Source organism: Suncus etruscus, chromosome 2, assembly GCF_024139225.1.
Source record: "Suncus etruscus isolate mSunEtr1 chromosome 2, mSunEtr1.pri.cur, whole genome shotgun sequence".
NCBI classification, from domain to species: Eukaryota; Metazoa; Chordata; class Mammalia; order Eulipotyphla; family Soricidae; genus Suncus; species Suncus etruscus.
In genome coordinates this window covers 141,767,384-141,791,126 of record NC_064849.1, presented here as the reverse complement: position 1 = coordinate 141,791,126, position 23,743 = coordinate 141,767,384, and the positions used below count along the sequence as shown (strand labels likewise).

The 23,743-nt window shown below is 33.5% G+C and overlaps 1 non-coding gene across 1 annotated transcript; it reads left to right on the top strand.

The window, feature by feature from the left end:
• The first annotated feature begins 1,451 nt into the window (after positions 1-1,451).
• LOC126003133 (U6 spliceosomal RNA) lies at positions 1,452-1,556 on the top strand. Its single transcript, XR_007493672.1, has one exon. It is a non-coding gene; the product is annotated as a U6 spliceosomal RNA (small nuclear RNA).
• The last annotated feature ends 22,187 nt before the right edge of the window (positions 1,557-23,743 follow it).

The window sequence follows — 23,743 nt, the reverse complement described above, 5'->3', positions numbered from 1 at the left end:
TACCCTCTGAAACCATATATCTACTTATTTTTACATCATTTTTGCACTTAGTATGTACAATATTTTAAATGCACTTTTATATTACACTGTTTTCTGCATGTAAGGCAAATACCTTACCCTCTGTACTTCATTTCTCTCTTTCTTTCATTTTCTCTCATTGGGAGGCTAGAAAAAATATTTTATTTATGTAAGTATAGAACTTTGTGCCAATTAAAATATTTTATTGGATTGGTAAACAATTTTTAACCTTTATCTTAATTCTGATCCATATTTATAGCTTAAAAGCAGATTACAGGGTCAGGAGCAGTGGTGCAATGGTAGGGTGTTTGCCTTGCACGCGGCTCACCTAGGATGGACTGAGGTTCGATACCCTAGTGTCCCATTTGGTCCCCCAAATCAGGAATGATTTCTGAGTGCATATCCAGGAGTAAACATTGAGCATCACCGGGTGTTTTTTTCCCTGAATATATATAATTTCAATCGCTATTGAACTTAGAATATATGGTGAGAATTTTTGTTATATTGATATGCTTATGGAAGTAAATTTAAAAGTTCTTTAAGTTCTTGCCCCTTCATCCACTAATTTTCTTCTTATAATTTTTGTTTGAGGACATTGATAGTTTTACTAGAATGTCTTTAGTTATCTCATTGCAGTTTATTTTACAATATTTAGTCTATCATTAGTAATATTTGTGATAACTTGGTAGGATGTCTTGTTTTTGTTTTAGAGTGAGGCGTTTTGTAAATATTTCCTAATTACATTTCATTAGCTTGTCACTTAAGCCCATTATGTTAATAGTAGGTTTGTCTTTAGATGATATTATTACATGCACTAAGATTCTTTTCTTCAGGCAGTCAAAATTGAAAAATGGCCAAATTCTGCAGAAATTTTTTTAAGGATGGGGCAGAGCAGTTCAGGGAATTTGGGAAATCCTGAGTCCTTAAGTATGAAGCCTAGAAACGATGTAAAACTTCATTTTTATATTCTCTTAACTGTAGGATGACTGAAGTCTTTACATGAGGGATTTTAACACATTAAAGAAAAAGATGGTGACTAAAGAAACAGTAAAGTGGATAAGGGACTTGCCTTGCATATAGAGGTTTCCATTTTAATCCCTAGCACCTCATTTTGTCTTCAAGTAATTTGACCAGAGAAATCCCTAAGCACAAATCTAGGAAGCCCTGAACACAGTCAGATGTAGAAAAGAAAAGTGGGAACAAAATTATGAAGAGAAGTGCTATAGTTACCTATCAAAACTGCACTGACCCTCTTAAAAGCAGGAGATCCTTACCACACAATCAAATTTCAAAATGGACCTGACAAGGATGGGTAGGATAGGTAACCAGGGGGACATGGGTAGAGGGAATTTGATACTTATGGTGGGACTAGTGCTAGGTATAATAAGCCTAAATAAATACGTTTGTAAATCAGTATGTCTTATGAAAATTTCGTGCTCACTTCGGCAGCACATATACTAAAATTGGAACAATACAGAAGATTAGCATGGCCCCTGCACAAGGATGACACGCAAATTAGTGAAGCATTCCATATTTTTCGAAAAAAAATATTTAAATATATATATGTATATATATATATATATACATATATATATGGTTAAACAGAAAAAATAGGATAAATGAAGTGGTTATTTTAGACATATTCTGGGTTCATTCTTGAATTATTTTTCTCTGTGACTACTTTATTTATTATTTCATGGTATTATTTCTTCCTGTCCTTTGACTTTTATATCAAATTATTTGTTTTGTTTTGCATTTGGACCACAATCAGCTGTTCTTAGGGTTTATCCCTTGTTCTGTAACCAGGGGTTTAAAGGAACGTATTCGGTGCCAGGGATCAAACCTGGACTGCTATATCATGACAAGCACCCTACTCTTTACACTATCACAACAGCCCAATAGTGCTATATCAGCAATACCTCTGCTGTTTTAGTATTATTTTGTTACTGCCAATACTCCCTTAGGGTTCTTAAAATTGACTCTATATATTTTGGTGTTCCTATATTTTATGTTCATACATTAATAAGAATGATTTTATATTGCATTGTTACCATTATCATCTCTCCTTCATTTCCCTCCGGTTCTCTACTGTGGTGAAATATACATAGAGTGAATAGATTTCTGAGTTTCATATCAGAGATCCTACAAAGGAGAGTTAAGAGCACTATTAACTGTGTAGAAAACAGGAATAGAAAACATCCCTAGACAGGATCTGGTCTCTTCTATGTGGATGACCCTCTATCATAACACATTATTTAGGCATTCCCATCTGAAAAGCTACAACAACAACAACAACAACAGCAGCAGCAGCAATAACAATAACAACAACAACAATAACAATAGGAAGAAAACTACAGAAATAAAGCTTTAAAAACATGATAAATTAAATATTCTAATGAATAAATAATTCAAAATACTTATAGAAAAGTTCAAAGAAATGCAAAACAAAACCCTCCCTAAGGGTATAGTCAGGAATATACCCTGAGCACAACTGAATGTAAACCAACCTGCTCCTCTTCCACTCAACTAAATAAAATAAAATATAACAGACAAGTACATTATAAAGTTTTCAGGATTTCATATTTCTCAAAATGCGGATTGATTCCCCATTATATATTCTTTTTGTGAAAAAAAAAATGAGAGTGTGAGCAGCCAAACTACTTGGCCTGTACATCCATTTTAGCTAAAAATAGATGTGGTACTCTGAATTAAAGTCCATTTATCCTTTGTTGAGATAGAAAAAAAAATATACTGTGGTCAGGATTCATTTTGAAAGGCTTATTTCAAACTCATGACCCACAAAATTTACACAAGGCAGGAGGTTGGAGTTTGTTGGGTCAGGATTTACTATTATATGATCTCACTATCAAATAACTAACCTTTGATATTTCCTCCTGGCTATAACTCAAGGCCAGATGCTAAACTCTTGATAAATGTGCAAGTAAGATAAGAAGAGGGTCTGCTCAATGAGACCCTGGTAATCTATCAAACTACTCTTATCTTATCTTTGCTTTACCAATTGGTTATCTTTTAACATGTGTTCTTTTAATTAAAAGTAATATATCTTCTCTTGTTTTACTGACAAATATATCCACCCACAGAGAACTTAGGGCAAGAGACTAAGTGAATTGTAAGGAAGAACATATTTCCTTCACAAAAAATCCTCTGGAGAACTTTGAAAATTTCTGTTCTATAAAATTTTAAAATAGTTGAGGAAAGAAACAATTTTCTGACTTTGGTTAGCTTTCTAATATTTTTTAAATGATCATAGTCACCAAAATAATTGACCCATATTAATTAAAAGCTCAGAATGAAATAGTAAACAGCTCACAGAAACTTGCTTTTCTATGACTTTAAATGTTCTATGTGAATTTATGGAGATAGCAAAGCAGTAAATGAGTGTATCCATATTTGTTTCTTTATAGGTACATTTTTACTAAAAGTCAACTATCATATTAATTATATATTATTTAATACTGTCTAAAAACTATACTTAAAACTGCTATTATACCCCTGACATATTAACTATATATAGTAATTTATAGAGAGGAGAAACTATACAGCAGATGATAATGTTTATTTTTATATCCAAGTGGTCAAAAATAAGTCATAGATTTATATATCTAATTACATTTAATAAATGATTATTGAGATGAAATGCATCTCCACTACAAACTAGAGAGGTCTACAAGGGTTTGCAGAGGAGAAACCAATTGGGCGAAGGTTAGGAAAATAAAAGATTGTTTTAGGAAATGAGAACCTACCTCAGGAGAAGGAGAGCCTTAGTCTCATGCAGATTACTTTATTAATTATTACTAAAAAGTATAGAAGTGGATTAATTAAGATTACATTTCTGGAAGCATTTAGTAATACAATTAACATTAGGCAATAAATCTGAGTAACTCGCTTTATCTCACACAAGACCACATTTTAGGTCCATTGTTCTCTATTTTTTTAAAGTTGTTTTTTAAAAAAAATGTCATTATCTTTTAAGCATTGAAACAATAATGCTCATCACTTATGAGTGAAAAACAAAAACTTTGCTTAAATGAACTGAAATCGTAGTAACTAAATATTTACTCATCCTACTGCTGTTGTGGAAGTGAATTCATTCCTGATCATGTGAGTTATTGAGTACGATAGGAACTGTTTCAATACTAACTAAAATGCTTGGCATGTTATAGTTTATTGAGCAGCATAAAATTAATGTATTTGATTCTAGGTCCTTCACTAATGTCCCATCCTCTCCTTTTACCAGGAGATGACATCATTTGTCTTCTTCCTTGATGTGCTGTCCAGATCACCATGACCTGCTCCTGTCTTGGCACGATCAATCAGCTTTCAGTGTATGATAGCTTGGTTTTATCACTAGATAATTCTCTATACAGTATAAGCTTTCCTAGTATGAAATCTTTAGCTGAAACCCTAGAAGTGATATGTTTTTTTAGGGTTTCCAACTCTAATCAGAGAGGTCAGTGGCCTCTCTGGGTCTACATTTTATTGTTCCCTAACATGACTTATTTTTAATCTTGGGTGACATGAATTTGAGTGAAAAGAACTTGGGCTAACCTGCAATCTATCTAGGTATTAGTGTGTGTGTACATGTGTTTGTGTGTGTTTGTGCATGTGTGTGTGTATGTGAGTGTTTGAGGAAGAATATGGCATGAAGCTGGCAAATGCCTGCCTGTTACTTTCTTTTATTTTCTACTATCTCCCAACCCCTGCCATCCTATGTTCTTTTCGTTTTATTTTAAACTTTATTTATTTATTGGTTTGGGGGCCACACCCAGTGGCACTCAGGTTACTCTTGGCTCTTCACTCAGAAATTACCTCTGACAGGCTCAGGGGACCATATGAGATGCCAGGAATCAAACCAGGTCCCTCCAGCATTGGCTGCATTCAAGGCAATGCCCTCTCTCTCCGGACCCTCCATTCTATTTTCTATTTTAACTGGATACCTTTTCAGCAGACGATATTTAAAATGATCAGTTAAATTAGCTAGATTACCTGCCTTTTCTGCCTTCTATTTCCACCATAATACCAAATTCTGGGAATGTTTAATCTATATATTACTCTTAATCTAATAAAATATTGTAACATAAAGGAGTATAGTGATTTCACATTACTCCCAAGTTCCTGAGGTTACATTTTGAATAGAGATTTTTATTAATTCAAAATTCAATGGTATCAGTTAAATAATTGGGTAAATTTTAGTACTGCTTCATATTGTACATTCAACTAAGAATTAACCCCTCAATTTTTTTCTGATACAAAATATGAAATACTTAGTCTATATTTTTCATGTAAGGCTTATTTTGTTTTTACATTTAAACAATGTAAACATCAATATAAAGTTATCTTAATCTATTTTTGATAATATTTTTAAAACCAAACTCAATCATTTAAATAAAAAAACATGAGTGTTAGTACATTAGGATTGCCCAAATTCTTTAATGCTTTAATACTTTATTCATAGATTTATTATTATTTTTTGGGGGACACACCCCTTAACGTTCAGGGGTTACTCCTGTCTGTGCTCAGAAATTGCTTCTGGCTTGTGGGGACCATATGGGACATCATGGTCCGTCCTAGGATAGACTTGCAAGGCAAGCCCCAAGATTTATTATTGTCTCTTCATGTTCAAAGCATCCATTTGCCACATACATTAATGTTACATTGGAATCATTGCTATGCCAGTTATGTTTCTAAAGAAACTATAAAGAATTGGATTTTTTAGTAGTGCACCTTTAGCAGTGCACAGAGTGATATTAAATCTGTGTATAGTGCTAATTTGATCAATGTGCCCAGTGCTAAGGTTTGAACATGAGTCTCCACAAATAAAATCTTTTAAACTGGGCATTAAAATAATAATAGCTACTATTAATATAAATACAATAAACACAGCAAACATAAGCACACACATGCACAAATACATCAAAAAGGAAGTGAAGCATATTAACCTGTATTGTGATTTTGCACATATTAAATTAATTTTAATATATTTAAGGACAAAAGATGCTTATAAGAAATATGTAGTAGGTGACCTCAATTTAGCTAATCGTCTGAAAAAATACATTATCTATCTACCCAACAGTGCTGCATTTGAATATAGTAGATAACATTTAAAATTTAATGATCATAGACATAGACATAAATATATTTAACAGAGTATATTTAATTAATGATTTCACTATTCTATCATCTAAGATCCAGATTATATACTTTTTATTTTGGGGAGTTGGGAAAGTTGATAGTGCTTGGGTCTACTTCTGGCTTAGTGTTCAGTGAGGGGTCACTGCTAGTCTTGTTCAGGGTACCATGGAGTGTCTCATACCATATCATAACTTTCTACACTACTATCTGTGCTGAGAATTTAACTATATGATTTTAGAACTATATAGTGATTAAAACCTCATAGATGTTTTTTCTTTTGGTTTCTGAGCTATACCTGTTGGTGCACAGGGACTACTATGGAGCAAACCCTTTCAGCTCAGGAGTTTCTCTCAACTGTGCTGGGGGATCATGCTGTGGAGAGATGGAACTAGACTTCCCAGATGCAAAGCATGCATTGGGTGTATTGTGCTATTCCTGACTGAAGCTTTTTAAGTGCTTTTATCTTTGATTAGAGAACATTTAAGGTTCCCCAGTCCCTCCCCTCCTGAGTTTCTACCATAGAATAAAGCTTCAAATAAAAATAGGACAGAGGAGGCACAATAAAATATAATTAACAAAATATTTTAAAAGACAACATTTACATGTATATTTCCCATAGACCAAATATTAAATTTTCAAGAAAATAATGCCTGATGTTATTTTTATCCTGTCTAGCAGAGTATGAGTTTGGATGAAGATAATGAGATAAACTATTATAAACATTTGAAGGTGAATAATGTGTTGTTTAGTTAAAGCTGTTTCAGAGACTACACATGAGTGAATTAATAACTAAATAAAAAGAAATGACTCAGTTTGAGCTTTGAGAGAGTAGTTGAGTTACTATTTTATTTATGAGAGTGGAATTTGACTGTACTCATTGACTTCAGAGTAAAATTTTAAAGATGTCAAATGGTTGATGTCATGAATAATCAGTACATTATGAGAATTGTATAAAACTGTAACTGAAATATAAAATAAAGCATAAAACATTTATGCTACTAAAATGGACTTCTCTGAGTTTAGTTTTCAATCTGAAAACCAGAGAAAATTCTATTAGGTGGAGTTAGTTTAAACTTTATACACATATATTGAGAAATCTGCAGAACTTGTGTCTGACTTACTTGATCAACATAAAATTATTTTATATAGCAATTTTGCATTTTTACTGGCTATAAATATTTTTATATTTTTATCTACAAATATACATTACACTACTGCATTTTACATCATTTTTTCAATAGGGAGCATTAACATTTGTCATTATGTGGGGGAATAAAAACCTACCCCCCCATTGGACTAAAGTTAAAACTTAAAAACCTAAAGTTAATTTTTCTTGATAATGTAAATAATACTTACCTTAGTTTGTTTTTTCCCAAGAAGGACATTTTTCCTCAGAGGAGAACATAGAATATAACATTTCCTAAAACCTACTAGTTTGCATTATATCTTTTTTCAAAATATACTTTCCTATTATTTTCTCATAGTTCTTTAGGACATGTGGTTACCATCTCCAACTGCTCTGGGCTGCTGTCAATAGAGCTGCTTTACGACCTTCAACCTGACACTTGCATCTTGAATAATTGACATTTTTGAGCAGCAGGGGAACTGGACCCTTGTGTGCTATAATTTGGCATAAAAGCCAGTAATGGCTTTTACTCTAGTCAATTTCAGCCTGGGAAATTTGGTAGTCAGGCAATGCAATTGTAAGGATTCAGCTAAGGCAATTGTAAGGATTCAGCTTCCCCTGAGAATGCTTCTTACTTTTTTGTCCTGATGTCAGTTATCTTAAGTGACACAATGAATTAAATAAACAGCTTCTGAGTAGTACAACAACTGGGTTCAACTTATTTGGACCATTTTTGTATCTGTAAGTAGAAAAAGCTACCTCAGAGCAATTTTCCCTCTAACTGTGATCCTTTAAGAAGTGCAATATAAATAATCTGTCTGAAAAGTTTTCTTGAGTGGGATGGTTTATGGGAGTTATCTAGAATCTAGGATCTATTTCATCTGTCGGTCTTGGGCCACTTGTCTTTTATTTGGGAATATATGGGGAAATGTGTCATTGTTTACCTAAAAGCATGCTAGGAGAGAAAAATTTGAATATGAAAAAGTATTGCAGCACCCTGAGAGTACTTTGGAAGGCTTGAACTCATTTTTTAAAAGTGGTTATAAATTTGAAATCAATAATTTAAGATTTTAATCATTTATAATTCTAAAGCCTTTTTGAAATAAGGCTAATAGAAAAACACTAACTCTAAATTAAATAAAATCATGTATTTTAAGTAGAAAAAGTATAATAAACTTCTGCAAGTTTCACTAGAAATATGAAAATACTTAAAATACAGTATATTTATGAAGCAACATTTAGTAACTGAGTTTACCAGCAACAATAAATATTTAACAAAATACCAATCTTCCATATATTCAAATAAAATCTAGCTCTTTTGGCTTGTTTTATTAAGGTAATCTAGAAATTATTGAAACAAACTGACAAAAACATAGGATATGACTTTAATAATACATCTTTGTTCTTAGAAAGATTACTTAATTTTAATGTACAATAATTATAAAAAATTGAATACAATATTAAAAATAAGTTTTTCTTTGTCAAAGAAAAGCTACCATATGTATATATGTTATTAAAATTTGACTAAACTATTCTTAGAACAATTGTGTCAACTGGATTTAGCTTTACCTTTGGGGTTCCCTACTTTATTTTTTAATTTTAATTTTTTAAGGCCCTGTCATTTATACATTTATTCATAGTTGTATTTTAGACCCAATATTTTTGCACTAGTCCCAAGACCAGTGTCAACTTCCCTTTACCTGTGTCCTAAATCCCTTCTAACCCATTCCCTCACACCTCAGTCTGACACTTTAACAGGCACATTTCCATATTTGGTTGTTGTAGTTTTGATACTCTATTTTTATTGTTATTGACTCTGTGGTACAGTTATTCATTAAGATTCTTTCTCATAAAACGTTTGATACACATAAGTCCCTTCCTCTACTTAATAGTTTCAACCAGTTTAGCTATATCTTTTGAAAAGTGATTTCAAACTGATATTATAGAAAAACAGTCTAATAGGGAGAATATTGATCTTCCTGTGATAGTTGTTAAGTCTACAGCAAAACTTGAGTAAATCACAGAAGTACTGAAAGGTTTGATATTGTTTCTGTGCAGGTTATCAGTTTATTGCTTTTCAGCTAAAATTACATTTTTTATTTGCCTTCTTGAGATACTAAAACTGAATTTATTAGCATCTCAGGCCAGCTAACATGATGGCTGAAAATCTAGTGATGCTCACCGGCAGTGAGTTTCACTACACTACCACAAGCACTTCTGGGTACATTCTGCCAGCATTATAACACTGTGCTAATTAGCTCAGCAGCAACCTTGTGGGCAATATCCTGGAGAGTTAGTTCATTGACACTTCAGCAGGAAATTTCTTTCTTGTTTGTTTCTGCCCGCCAGTACCAAGACAAACTTTTCTCCATCAAGAGGCTACAGCACTGACTCAAACGAGGTTCTGAAATGTATCCATGTGTACAGAAAATTTCTTTATAAAATTCTGTCTTAATTTTTCCTCTTCAGCCAAATATTTGTGATGACTATTTCTCATATCTAACATTTATTACTCATAGTGTTACATATTTTTCTAATATTATTACTAATATATATTGTGTGTGTTTTGTCTCTTGAAAGGATTCTGACTGATACAGAATGGTAAGAGAAAAGACCCAGGAGGTAGAACCACAGAAATCAATTTTAGAACATGATGAAAATTAAATGAAGAACATATTCTATTTATATAAGTGGAATTACTAGATATTCTGCAACTAATAAATTTTTTGAACACTAGAAGTGACTTCAATAGTTAATTATTTCATTGCCAAAAATATGAACTTATTATGGCCTACATTTAATCAATTCAAGATGTTAAAGCTTATCTGGTTTGGTTTGGAGGAAATCAAGAGACTTCTACATATAAAAACATGGAGTCATAATGTATGACATGTATATTATTATTATGTATATTATATTATGCATTATAATATCTTATGATTATTTTATATAGGAAAGAGTCAAAGAGATTTCCTTCCCCAAAGCATTATATTTTTGTAAACAAGTTGAAATTTTGTAAACCTTAGATAGCCCTTTAATTCTTCTCTATTGAAGACTAAATAAAACCAAATAGGCTGCTGGGTATTTGGTATGTTAATTTGATATGCTGTTCTTAATTTTATTATGGCTATGAGTTCCCATAATACCAGAGACTAAACAAAAGATTCTTATCTAACAAAATCAAGGTAGTCATGCCTACTAGACCATACTGACATTAAGAACACTTCAGAGTAATAGCACAGCTGTAGGGTATTTGCAAGCCAGGAGTGATTTCTGAGAGCATAGCCATATATAACCCCTGTGCATCACAGCCTATGTCCCAAAAACAAACCCCTCAAAAAATAACACTTCAGGTGAGTGGATTATTCTTACAGTTCTAATAAATTATCAAATAAACAGTTACACAAGAGAATTGTATGATCCTAATGCACTATATGTAGTATATCATATGTGTAAGTAAAAAAAAATTTGACACTTTCAGTTCCATTAAATTTCTCTCTATTTTTTTTTGTTTTTTTTTTTTTTGTTTTTTTTTTTTCAGGCCACACCCGTTAGATGCTCAGGGGTTACTCCTGGCTATGCGCTCAGAAATTGCCCCTGGCTTGGGGGACCATATGGGACTCTGGGGGATCGAATCGTGGTCCTTTCCTTGGCTAGCGCTTGCAAGGCAGACACCTTACCTCTAGCGCCACCTCGCCGGCCCCAAATTTCTCTATATTTTATCTATATTTTATACTTCTAAAATTAGGTGGTTCTAGTCCTTCAACTTGGTTCTTCTTTTTAGGAAGATAATAGAAATAATAAAACAATATCTTAACATTCCGTTATATCATTAAAAAGAAAAAAATAATAAATGTTTGAGATACAATAAAATATAAACAAAGCTAGATATTATTTTATAGTTTAATATAATCAGAAACTATAGCAACCTTCCCCTGTGTTAATAAAGCAGATATTTAGGTTTCTATGTTGCATTTAAAGCAAGGATTTGTGTTAATACTAAATGTATGCCATCCAGATTTTTAAACAAGAAAGGCCATAGATGTATTTTATTAAGGATTGTACTCTACATAATTTAAAAGAATTCTAGCCAATAAAGTACAAATTATTGAATAATTTACATACATTCTATATATTGGCTCAATAACATTTTACACATATCACACATATGTAATATAACACTACAGATATGCTGTCCTATGTATGGGTATATCCATATTTTGGTATATCACATACATAAATATTTATCCTTATACTCATAGTTGCTACTATCTCTCTTCATATTAAAAATTATGAAGCATCACAATCTAAGGGAGAACTTGGTAAATATCAGTGGAACAGAATAGAACAAAATATCATGTATAGATAATATTTTAAATATATTTAATTGAAATTAAATTTTAATTATGTTGAAAATATAAGTCTATCATCACTCACATGCAATTACAAGAGAAAATGGTAAATTAGTTTAACTTTTCCTCAGAGAAATTAAAAGCTGCAGTCAAATTTGTCTGAAGTCAAATGTTATAGAAAACATATGTTGAACAGAAGAAAGAAAACTTTAAGATATTTTGAACCTGATTGCTTGCACATTTTGGATGCATTAATTTTGTATCTATCTCTTTAATTTTTTAATAATTGGACCAATTTTAGGAACACTCTATATAGTAACTTTTTCATAAATGGTCAGTGAATCATCACAAATGTTAATTGGTTTAGGAAATGGAGATCTAATCATCTCTTGTGATTTAAAACTATTTAAATTTTTGTTATTGTAATTTTAAAGAAACTTTACTTTTTAGTTTTATACTATATAGTAGCAATCAAAATAATTGATGCTGTACTTCACAATAAAGTAGGTGTAAACACAAGAAACTGCAGTGTAGTGTGTTATTTTACTCTTCTTTTATGACAGATCCTATAATAGGATATTTTTCCTGTTTACAATATTTACATAAAGTAAATGAGTATAGGAAAGTCTCTAGCCTCTTTCATGTGTTTAAAAATACATACTACAATCATAGAAAAGTTCGAAGTAATTGTTAAATAGCAGTACGTCAACTTTGAATTTTTTAGTTTTCACAAAAAAGTTTGATGACCTGTATTTTCTCTAAAGTAATTCAGTGAGTTGACCAAATACCCTCATTTTAATGGACTGCATCAGCCTCCTAGGAATTTTTAATGGAACATTAACTTCCTCTTTTATAGGCCTATTCTCAAATAACACTTCCTCTCCTCTCAAAAAGTCAGCAATTGTGAAAGTATTATTCTATTAGCTTTGGAAAGTGTGTACACTATAAGGCAATATATATTGTAAGTGTTTAATTTGTTGATAGAAAACACAATACAATAGCACATCTGTATATAATATATGCTATCATAAAATATTAAATTTATCAACTAATTATTTTTATATTAATAGTTTTATAGATACTGACATAATATATATTATTGTTCTAAATTTACTGTCCTAAATAATAAATAAATGAAAATAGATATGGTTCCTTGAGCCTGCTAGGAGCTATTTCTGAATGTAGAGTTTGGAAAACTCCTAATGTCATCGCTGAGTGTGGCCTAAAAAACAAACAAACAATAAAAAAGATGATGTAATATATGCAATAGATAGATGAGTTCATGGCAATAAAAATATGGAAAGTAATTTGATTCTCAGAGATAGAAGAAGCAGAGAATAAGAAGGTGTTAAAATATGTAAGGATAGGTAAAAACAAATTAATATTTATTTGTTTGTACTGTTGAAGTTTATTTGATGAAAAAGAAACATCATTAAAGTAGTTTAAAACAAAAAATTTTGTAACATGTGCATAGTCTTTGGAATACTTAATCTATTATATTAGAAAAAAGAATGTAGAAGCTTTATAGATAAACCGTAGTAGAATTTCTTTGCTGCTGTCCACATAAGTAATAGTAATAGCTTATATAGGATTTATTTCAGTAGGTCTGGATAAAACCTACTAGTTTGAGAAATATTTATACAGTCCAGAAGTTAGTAATGAATTGTTTTTGAGGAGTGTTGAACAGCATGTAAAATGATCTTACACAGATTTCTGTTTTCCGGAAGGTATTGAAAAGTGTCATTTCTAAGACAGAGGGATACAAATAGAAAGGGGTGACACTTAGAAGAAAAGATTACGAGTCTGCTTTTGGATATTTGTTTTTAACCTGCTTCAGTTTCAAAATTGAGCAGCTGATTTTAGACAAGAAACTCACCAAGAAAATGAGATTCATTTCTTTCTATCATATATTCAATTTAGAAGGCTATTACTTATTAATTCTTAGAATTTTTCATTTCCTGTTTAATTCATGTGCAATTACCATAAATAGGCATATAGCTGCACTACAACAAACATGCATATGAGTTACAGATTTATAGTTCAAAGTAGTCTTATTTATATCTCATTTTGTATTTTCTCACTAGATAACCTTGCTCACATATGACTCAAGTGTCAAAAATTTGTGAAATTCTCACGAGCAGTAATTAAAATTTGCACATCTTTGCTAGTAAGACTCAATAAAACAAAAATATATGTAAATACTTTTTCTTAATAACCTTTTATGTTTTGCAGATGGTATCTCTTTTTCAGAGATCACATCCAGAATATCTAGAGTTTACTCCTGGCCCTTCACCAAGAAATTAGTCCGGATTTTCTGTTGTGTGATCTAAAACAGCAGACATCTTGGGCCTCTTCTCTGCTGTCCTGCTGCCTGGAATTATGATTCTCTCTGCCATTGTTCCCAGAGATCCCATCTTCTTCAGAGATGAGCAGTCTCTCCCACTGACAACTGGTTTCTGCTGTGTGACCTGAAACATGGCAGATGTCTTGGGCCTCCTCTCTGCTGTCCTGCGGTCTGGGATTTTAATACTCTCTTTCATTGTTCCCTGAGCACTCGTCTTCTTCAGAGGTGAGCAGTCCCACCCACAAATGGTGAACCAGAGGAGTGGCTACGTGCTTCTTCTAACCAATAAACACCACCATAACACGTAGGAAAATCCACAATACAAGGGAAACAATGCAGGCTAACATAGGCATTGAGAATGAATATGAGGATGAAGGTAGCAACTGACAAACACCTAGTTAGTCTCTCAGATATGGAAATAAGAGAAAAAATATGAAGGATGTTCATAGAACTCAAAGAAAGCATAAATCTAACTGAACAGAACACAATAATTAAGGTATGAAGATAGAAATCAGAAAACTCCAAACTTGAAATAACAGTTCTGAAAAACTCAGTGGACGGATTGAAAAAAATTAGTTCTGGTGGGCTAGAGGGCTGATATGCAGTGTCAGAGATTGAATCTGGGTTAGCCATATTCAAGACAAATTCCATACCCACTAGGCTATGGCTTGTGGTTTCATTTTTCTTAAACAAGATATTTCTTTTTTTTTTTAGTCGTTCATTTTCTTTCTTCTTTTTTTTCTTTATTTAAATATCTTGATTACAAATATGATTCTGATTAGGTTTCAGTCATGTAAAGAACACCCCTCTTCACCAGTTCAACATTCCCACCACTAATGTACCAAATCTCCCTCCATCTCATCCCACCCCACATGTACTCTAGACAGGTTTTCCAGTTCCCTCATTCATTTACATGATTATGGTAATTCTCAGTGTAGTTATTTCTATAACTGCACTCACCACTCTTTGTGGTGAGCTTCATGAAGTGAGCTGGTAGTTCCAGCCCTCCTCTCATTGTCTCTGAGGATTGTTGCAAAAATGACTTATTTTTCTTAAAACCCATAGATGAGTGAGACTATTCTGCATCTCTCTTTCTCCCTCTGACTTATTTCACTCAGCATGATAGAATCCATGTACATCCATGTATAGGAAAATTTCATGACTTCATCTCTCCTGACAACTGCATAATATTCCATTGTGTATATGTACCATAGTGTCTTTAGCCATTCGTCTGTTGAAGGGCATCTTGGTTGTTTCCAGAGCCTGGCTATTGTGAATAGTGCTGCAATAAATATAGGTGTGAGGAAGGGGTTTTTGTATTGTATTCTTGTGTTCATAGGGTATATCCCTAGGAGTGGAATAGCTGGGTCAAATGGGAGCTCAATTTTCAGTTTTATGAGGAATCTCCATATCGCTTCACATAGAGGTTTGACTAGATGGCATTCCCACCAGCAGTAAAGAGTTTCTTTTTCTCCACATCCTCGCCAGCGCTGATTGTTCTCATTCTTTGTGATGTGTGCCAATCTTTGTGGTGTGAGATGGTATCTCATCGTTGTTTTGATTTGCATCTTCCTGATGATCAGTGATGAGGAGCATTTTTTCATCTGCCTTTTGGTCAAATATATATATATATATATATATATATATATATTTATCAATGTGTCTGTTTATATCTTCTCTCCATTTTTTTGATGGGATTAGATTTTTTTTTTGTAAAGTTCTGTCAGTGCCCTGTATATTTTAGATATTAGCTCCTTATCTGAAGGGTGTTGGGTGAATAGTTTCTCCCACTTGGTTGGTGACTCCTGTATCCTGGGTACTATTTTTTTTTTACATATATAAAACATATATTTGTTATATATAGCAGATACATAAAAACAAACACATATGAATATATATAATAAATTTAGAAATAAAACCCCTGCTTTATACAATAATTTTGATTAGTACACTGATTTATACATTTGATTTGTACACTGATTGATATAAATAATAATTTGATGGTCACATAAGCTACTGTCTGTTTTTTATACTTAAAGAAAACAATATAAATGGTTCTAATTTATGGCAACATCATGAATGTGCATTTGTTAAATATTTCCTAGTTATAATACTATGGGAACAAGAAGAAACTTGTGTTTTGTTTTTGGTTTTGGGGCCATACCTGGTGACACTCAGGGGACACTCCTGGTTGTGTGCTCAGAAATCGCTCCTGGGCACTATTTCTTTTGAGGTACAGAAGCTTCTCAGTTTAATGTATTCACATCTGTTGATCTCTGCTTCCACTTGTTTGGAAAGTGCAGTTTCCTCCTTCAAGATGCCTTTAGTCACAATGTCATGTAGTGTTTTACCTACGTGTTGTTCTACATACCTTATGGTATCAGGTCTGATATCAAGGTCTTTAATACATTTGGACTTTACCTTCGTACATGATGTTAACTGGGGGGGGTCTATGTTCACTTTTTTGCAATGGCTAACCAGTTCTGCCAGCACCACTTGTTGAAGAGGTTTTCCCTGCTCCACTTAGGATTTCTTGCTCCGTTGTTAAAAATTGGGTAATTGTATGTCTGGGGAACGTTCTCTGAGAATGCAAGTCTATTCCACTGATCTGAGGGCCTGTCTTTATTCCAATACCATGCTGTTTTGATAACAATTACTTTCTAGTACAGTTTAAAGTTGGGAAAAGTAATGCCTCCCATTTTTCTTTTCCCTAGGAGCGCTTTAACTATTCGAGGTTGTTTATTGTTCCTGGTAAACTTCATAAGTGTTTGATCCACTTCTTTGAAGAATGTCATGAAAATCTTTAGAGGGATCGCATTAAATCTGTACAATGCTTTAGGGAGTATTGCCACTTTAATGATGTTAATCCTGTCGATCTATGAGCAGGGTATATGTTTCTATTTCCGTGTGTCCTCTCTTATTTTTTGGAACAGGGCTTTATAGTTTTCTTTGTATAGGTCTTTCACGTCTTTGGTAAAGTTGCCTCCAAGATATTTGAGTTAGTATGGCACTAATGTGAATAGGATTGCCTTCTTGATGTCCATCTCTTCCCTATCATTATTGATTTGTAAAATGTCCATTGATTTCTGTGTGTTAATTTTGTAGCCTGCCACCTTGAGTATATTATTTCTAGAACCTTTTTAGTAAAGTCTTTAGGGTTTTCAAAGTAGAGTATCATGTCATTTGCAAATAGTGAGAGCTTGAATTCTTCCTTTCCTATCTGAATTCCCTTGATATCTTTTTCTTGCATGATAGCTATAGCAAGCACTTCCAGTACTATGTTGAAAAGGAGTGGTGTGAGCGGACAGCCTTGTCTTGTACCAGAATTTAGAGGAAAGGCTTTTAGTTTTTCTCCATTGAGGATAATATTTGCCATTGGCTTGTGGTAGTTGGCTTCAACTAGATTGAGAAAGGTACCTTTCATTCTCATCTTGCTGAGAGTTTTTATCAAGAATGTGTGTTGGACCTTATCAATGCTTTCTCTATGTCTATTGATATGATCACATGATTTTTATTTTTCTTGCTGTTGATGTTGTGTATGATGGTGATAAATTTATGGATTTAAACCATCCTTGCATTTCTGGGATGAAACCTACTTGGTTGTAGTGTATGATCTTCTTTATGATGCATTGGATCCTATTTGCCAGGATTTTTTTGAAGATATTTGCATCTGCATTCATCTGGGATATTGGTCTCTAATTTTCTGTTTTGGCAGTGTTTCTGTCTGGTTTAGGTATCAAGGTGATGGTGGCTTCTTAAAAGCTGTTTGGGAGTGTTCCCATTTTTTCAATTTTATGGAAGAGCCTGGCTAGGATTGGTAGTAGCTCCTCTTGAAAGATTTGAAAGAATTCATTAGGAAATCCATCTGGGCCTGGGCTTTTCTTTTTGGACAGATATTTGATTACAGTTTCAATTTCCTCAGTAGTGATGGGGATGTTTAGATATGCTACATCCTCCTTACTTAAATGTGGAAGGTTATAAGTGTCCATGAATTTATCCATTTCTTCTAGGTTCTCATATTTAGTAGAATAAAGTTTCTCATTTCTAATATGGGTTATCAGGTTTCTCTCTCTCTCTCTTTCTTTGTGAGTTTTGCCAATGGTCTATCTCAATCTTGTTTATTTTTTCAAAGAACCAACTTCTGCTTTTGTTGACCTTTCGGATTGTTTTTTGGTATTCCACTTCATTGATTTCTGCTTTCAGTTTTGTTATTTTCTTCTGTCTCCACATTTTTGGTTCCTTTTGTTGGTTGTTTTCTAACTTTATGAGCTGCGTCATTTAGTTATTCAGGTATGCCCCTTCTTCCTTCCTGATGTGTGCTTGTAAAGCTATAAATGTTCCTCTCAGGACTGCTTTTGCTGTGTCCCATAGATTCTGGCAGTTTGTGTCTTCATTATCATTTGTTTCCTGGAAAGTTTTGATTTCCTTTTTGATTTCATCTCAGACCCATTGGTTGTTCAGTAGCAGGGTGTTTAATTTCCAATTGTTAAAGTTTTTCTGCTGTGTGGCTTTGTAGTTCACATCTAATTTCAGACCCTTGTGGTCAGCAAAGGTAGCATGCAAGATTTTTCCCTCTTAATTTTATGAAGGTATGTTTTATGTGTCAAAATGTGGTCTATCCTGGAGAATGACCCATATACATTGGAGAAGAATGTGTATCCAGGTTTTTTGGGGTGGAGTGCCCTATGTGTGTGTGTGTGTGTGTGTGTGTATATATATATATATAAAAACATCCGAGACATTTTATATATATATATATATATATATATATATATATATATATATATATATATATATATATATATATATATATAATGTCTCGGATGTTTTTGTTGATTTTCAGTCTGGTTGACCTATCAAGTGTTGACAGGGCCGTGTTGAGGTCTCCCACAATTATTGTGTTTTTATTGATGTCTTCTTTCAGATTTGTCAGTAGTTGTATTAGATAATTTGCTGGTCTCTCAATGGGTGCATATATTTCTTCCTTTGCACATATCCCTTGATTAGTACATAGTGTCCATCTTTGTCCCTTACAACTCTTTTGAGTATAAAGTTGGTGTCATCAGATATTAATATGGCCACCCCAGCCTTTTTAAGGGTGTTGTTTGATTGGATGGTTTTCCTCCAGCCTTTGATTTTGAGTCTATGTTTGTTCTGATTATTTAGGTGTGTTTCTTGTAGGCAGCAGAATGTTGCATTCATCTTTTTGACTCATTTTGCCACTCTGTGTCTTTTAGTTGGTGAATTTAGTCCATTGACATTGAAGGAGATGATTGTCATAAGATTTAATGGCATCATTTAGATAAGTTTGCTGTGTTTGTTGGTCTCTCTTGTCTTAGAGTATACCTGTCAGTTTTTCCTTTAAGGCTGATTGTTCATCTGTGAAGTTTCTGAGCTGTTGTTTATCCATGAAACTATGTATTCTTCATTCAAACCTGAACATGAGTCAGGCTGGGTGCAGTATTCTCAGTGAGGCACCCATTTTATTCAGTCTTGTCACAATATCCCACCACTGTCTTCTGGCCTTGAGAGTTTCTTGTGACAGGTCTACTGTAGGTCTTAGGGATGCCCCTTTGAATGTAATTTCCTTTTATGATCTTGCTGCTTTCAGTATTCTATCTCTATCTATGGGATTTGTCATTGTAATGAGAATGTGTCTTGGGGTGTTTTTATTTGCATCTCTTTTAGCTGGTACTCTTCGGGCATGCAGGATTTGATTGCATATAGTCTTTAACTCTGGGAGTATCTCTATGATGATGTCTTTGACAGTTAATTCTTCCTGAAGATTTTCTACCTGGGCCTCCGGTACTCCAATGATTCTTATGTTGTTTCTGTTGAGTTTATTAAAGACTTCTATTTTCATTTGTTCACATTCATTGAGTACTTTTTCCATTGCCTGATTGTTTGTCTTAAGGTTCTTTTCCAATTTCTTCTGCTGTGTTAAGTTTTTCTGCATCTCATCTTCTAGCACTCTGATTCTTTCTTCAGCTGCTGTTACCCTGCTGGCAAGGCCATCCACTGAGGTTTACAGTTGAGCTACCCTGTATTTCATATCTGTTATTTCAGTTTGGAGTTCTCTGATTTTTGTCTTTCTGTTCTGTTCAGATTGATCTATGTTTTCTTTGAGTTCTACAAATATCTTCCATTTTTCTATTCTAAACTTCTTATTCGAGCGGTTAAACAGATGGTTGGAATTTTTTAGGTCATCCAGGCTATCATCTTCAATCTCTGTGCATGGTTTTTGCCTGCTAGCTTTCCCCATTGTCATGCTTTTAATGTGATTTTTTCTGTGTGTTGGTGGCGTTCATTGATTAGAAAGAGTGCATGGCCACGAAGCGAAGCGGATCAGCTGTGCTCTTCTGGAGCCTCTGAGAGAGCTATTTTTCTAGGCCCTTTTTAGCCCACTCCCAAGAGGTTCAGGAGACAGGACAGTGGAAAAACACACACAGACAACACTTATAGTTTCTCACAGTTAGGAAACCCTGGGAGGGTGTAGATATTCCCAGCCTGATGTCACAAACATGGGACTTGCCTTTCTGCAGAATACTGCGGATAGCCAGTTTTCATGGTCGAACACAGTTCCTTGGCATTCTGCCCCTTGGATGAGCCTCTGGGAGAGCTATATTTCTGGGCCTTTTTCGGCCCACTCCTAAGAGGTTCAGGAGACAGGACAGTGGAAAAACATACAGAGGCAACACTTACAGTTTCTCACAGTGGGGAACCACTGGGCAGGCTAAACAAGATATTTCGAAAGGAGGAATCAACAACTGTTAATGGGTAATTTAGATGACTTAAAATTGCCCTGATCCTGAAATGAGTTTTAATTGTGATTTGTTTTGTCTCGTTCTATAATGACTCCATACTCAGTGATTCTTGGAAATTATTCCTGATTCTATACTCAGAAATCAAACGTGAGATTAGGTTTCAAATCCAGTTCAAATGCTTGCAAAGCAAGCACCCACTTGCTCTACTATCTCTTCAGGTCTTGATGTGAGTTTTAAAAGTGATATTAAAATAGATTAGTAAGGATAATGGGGTCAAGATGTCTAAGTATAAATCACATTTTAAGTATTCCTTTGTGATTATGAAAATATCTAAAATTTGAAAAATTTAAGAGAAAAAACAAAACTTGGACATGATAGAGGATTGTTTCTGAGACCCTGTCAAACAGAATACAAATACAAGACATCCTAAACTGAAAAAAAAAAAACCTGTTAGAATGAAGAGGCTAAAATACAGTCTTATTTTGAGAAGTAGGTGGGTTAAGGCTGAACCAAGAGTAAGGAAGAAATTTCTAAGATGCATATACCATTACACTCAAAGAGCACATTATCTTAAATTTTGAGTAAAATCATTCACAGTGATGAACAGAGGTGACTTAAGAATCACACTGAATGTTGTCAAATCTTATATAAACTATTATCACTGCTATGAAGTGATATGTCATAGTCACATTGATTTGAATTTCTCTGAGTATGAGTTGATAATCATCTTTTGTTGTTTATTTGTATGCCATACCTGACTGTGCTCAAAGATTTCACAATTCATATAAATATATCAAATCAAAAATGATGCACACATAAATACCTTAAAATTCTATTAATCACATAACGTAATTTAGTAGAGATTATTTATGAACAATTTTCTTTTTTTTTATTTAAACACCTTGATTACATACATGATTGTGTTTGGGTTTCAGTCATGTAAATAACACTACCCATCACCAGTGCAACATTCCCATCACCAATGTCCCAAGTCTCCCTCCTACCCACCTGACCCCCGCCTGTACTCTAAACAGGCTCTCCATTTCCCTCATACATTCTCATTATTAGGACAGTTCAAAATGTAGTTATTTCTCTAACTAAACTCATCACTCTTTGTGGTGAGCTTCCTGAGGTGAGCTGGAACTTCCAGCTCTTTTCTCTTTTGTGTCTGAAAATTATTATTGCAAGAATATCTTTCATTTTTCTTAAAACCCATAGATGAGTGAGACCATTCTCTCTCTCTCTCAGCATAATAGATTCCGTGTACATCCATGTATAGGAAAATTTCATGACTTCATCTCTCCTGACAGCTGCATAATATTCCATTGTGTATATGTACCACAGTTTCTTTAGCCATTCGTCTGTTGAAGAGCATCTTGGTTGTTTCCAGAGTCTTGCTATGGTAAATAGTGTTGCAATGAATATAGGTGTAAGGAAGGGGTTTTTGTATTGTATTTTTGTGTTCCTAGGGTATATTCCTAGGAGTGGTATAGCTGGATCATATGGGAGCTCGATTTCAAGTTTTTGGAGGAATCTCCATATCGCTTTCCATAAAGGTTGAACTAGACGGCATTCCCACCAGCAGTGGATAAGAGTTCCTTTCTCTCCACATCCCCGCCAACACTGTTTATTCTCATTCTTTGTGATGTGTGCCATTCTTTGGGGTGTGAGGTGGTATCTCATAGTTGTTTTGATTTGCATCTCCCTGATGATTAGTGATGTGGAACACTTTTTCATGTGTCTTTTGGCCATGTTTATTTCTTCTTTGTCAAAGTGTCTGTTCATTTCTTCTCCCCATTTTTTGATGGGATTAGATGTTTTTTTCTTGTAAAGTTCTGTCAGTGCCTTGTATATTTTGGAGATTAGCCCCTTATCTGATGGGTATTGGGTGAATAGTTTCTCCCACTCAGTGGGTGGCTCTTGTATCCTGGGCACTATTTCCTTTGAGGTGCAGAAGCTTCTCAGCTTAATATATTCCCATCTGTTAATCTCTGCTTTCACTTGCTTGGAGAGTGCAATTTCCTCCTTGAAGATGCCTTTAATGTCCTGGAGTGTTTTGCCTATATGCTGTTCTATATATCTTATGGTTTGGGGGCTGATATTGAGGTCTTTAATCCATTTGGATTTTACCTTCTTACATGATGTTAGCTGGGGGTGTAAATGAACAATTTTTCATTACAGAGAGAGCATAGTAATTGAATATTAAAGTAGCTCAGTTTTAAAATTTACCAGTATGTAAATTTTTAACATAATATTATTTTTTAATATTTAACAAAATAAAATTTTAACAAAATATTATTAGCTATTAAGAAAATAGAATAAAGTTTAGATTTTTTATTTATTTAAAAATATAAGACTGGAGAGATAACATAAGCAATAAAATGAATAGCTGTTGTTTATGAAAACTTGAGTTTGATCACTGGCATCATATGTCCCTTGAGAATAGGTTTTACTCTAGCACTGGTTTTATCCTTGTACTACCAAATCAGAGATCCACTTTTATCAAACTCAAACATTAGGTGAAATATTGCTACCAGTGATTCTGTGACCCAAGAAATTCAGAATGAACTCTATTAAAATATATATGTTTAATGTTTAAAATATGTGATAAGATTCAAATATAATCTTTTTAAATAGTCTCATGAATATTCCCCAAGAAACAATCACTTAATATTAGAGATATAAATTATTTATCTTAATTAAATTTTGAAATTAAATATATAAGTGAACTTGCATATAAGCTGGAGAAAAAGCATTTCTATAAATAATTAAGCAAATAAAATTATGTAAGGTATTGTTAATAATAAAGATAGTTACTCCTGGGCCAGAATGATAGTACAGAGTGCCTAGTATTTGCTTTGCACATGGCTGACCATTATTCCGTCAGTCTACATATTTCACCAAGATTATTTTCTGTCCTGAGACAGGAGTAACCACTAAATACTGCCAGGTGTGGCCCCCAAAACAACATAAAATTCATACTTAC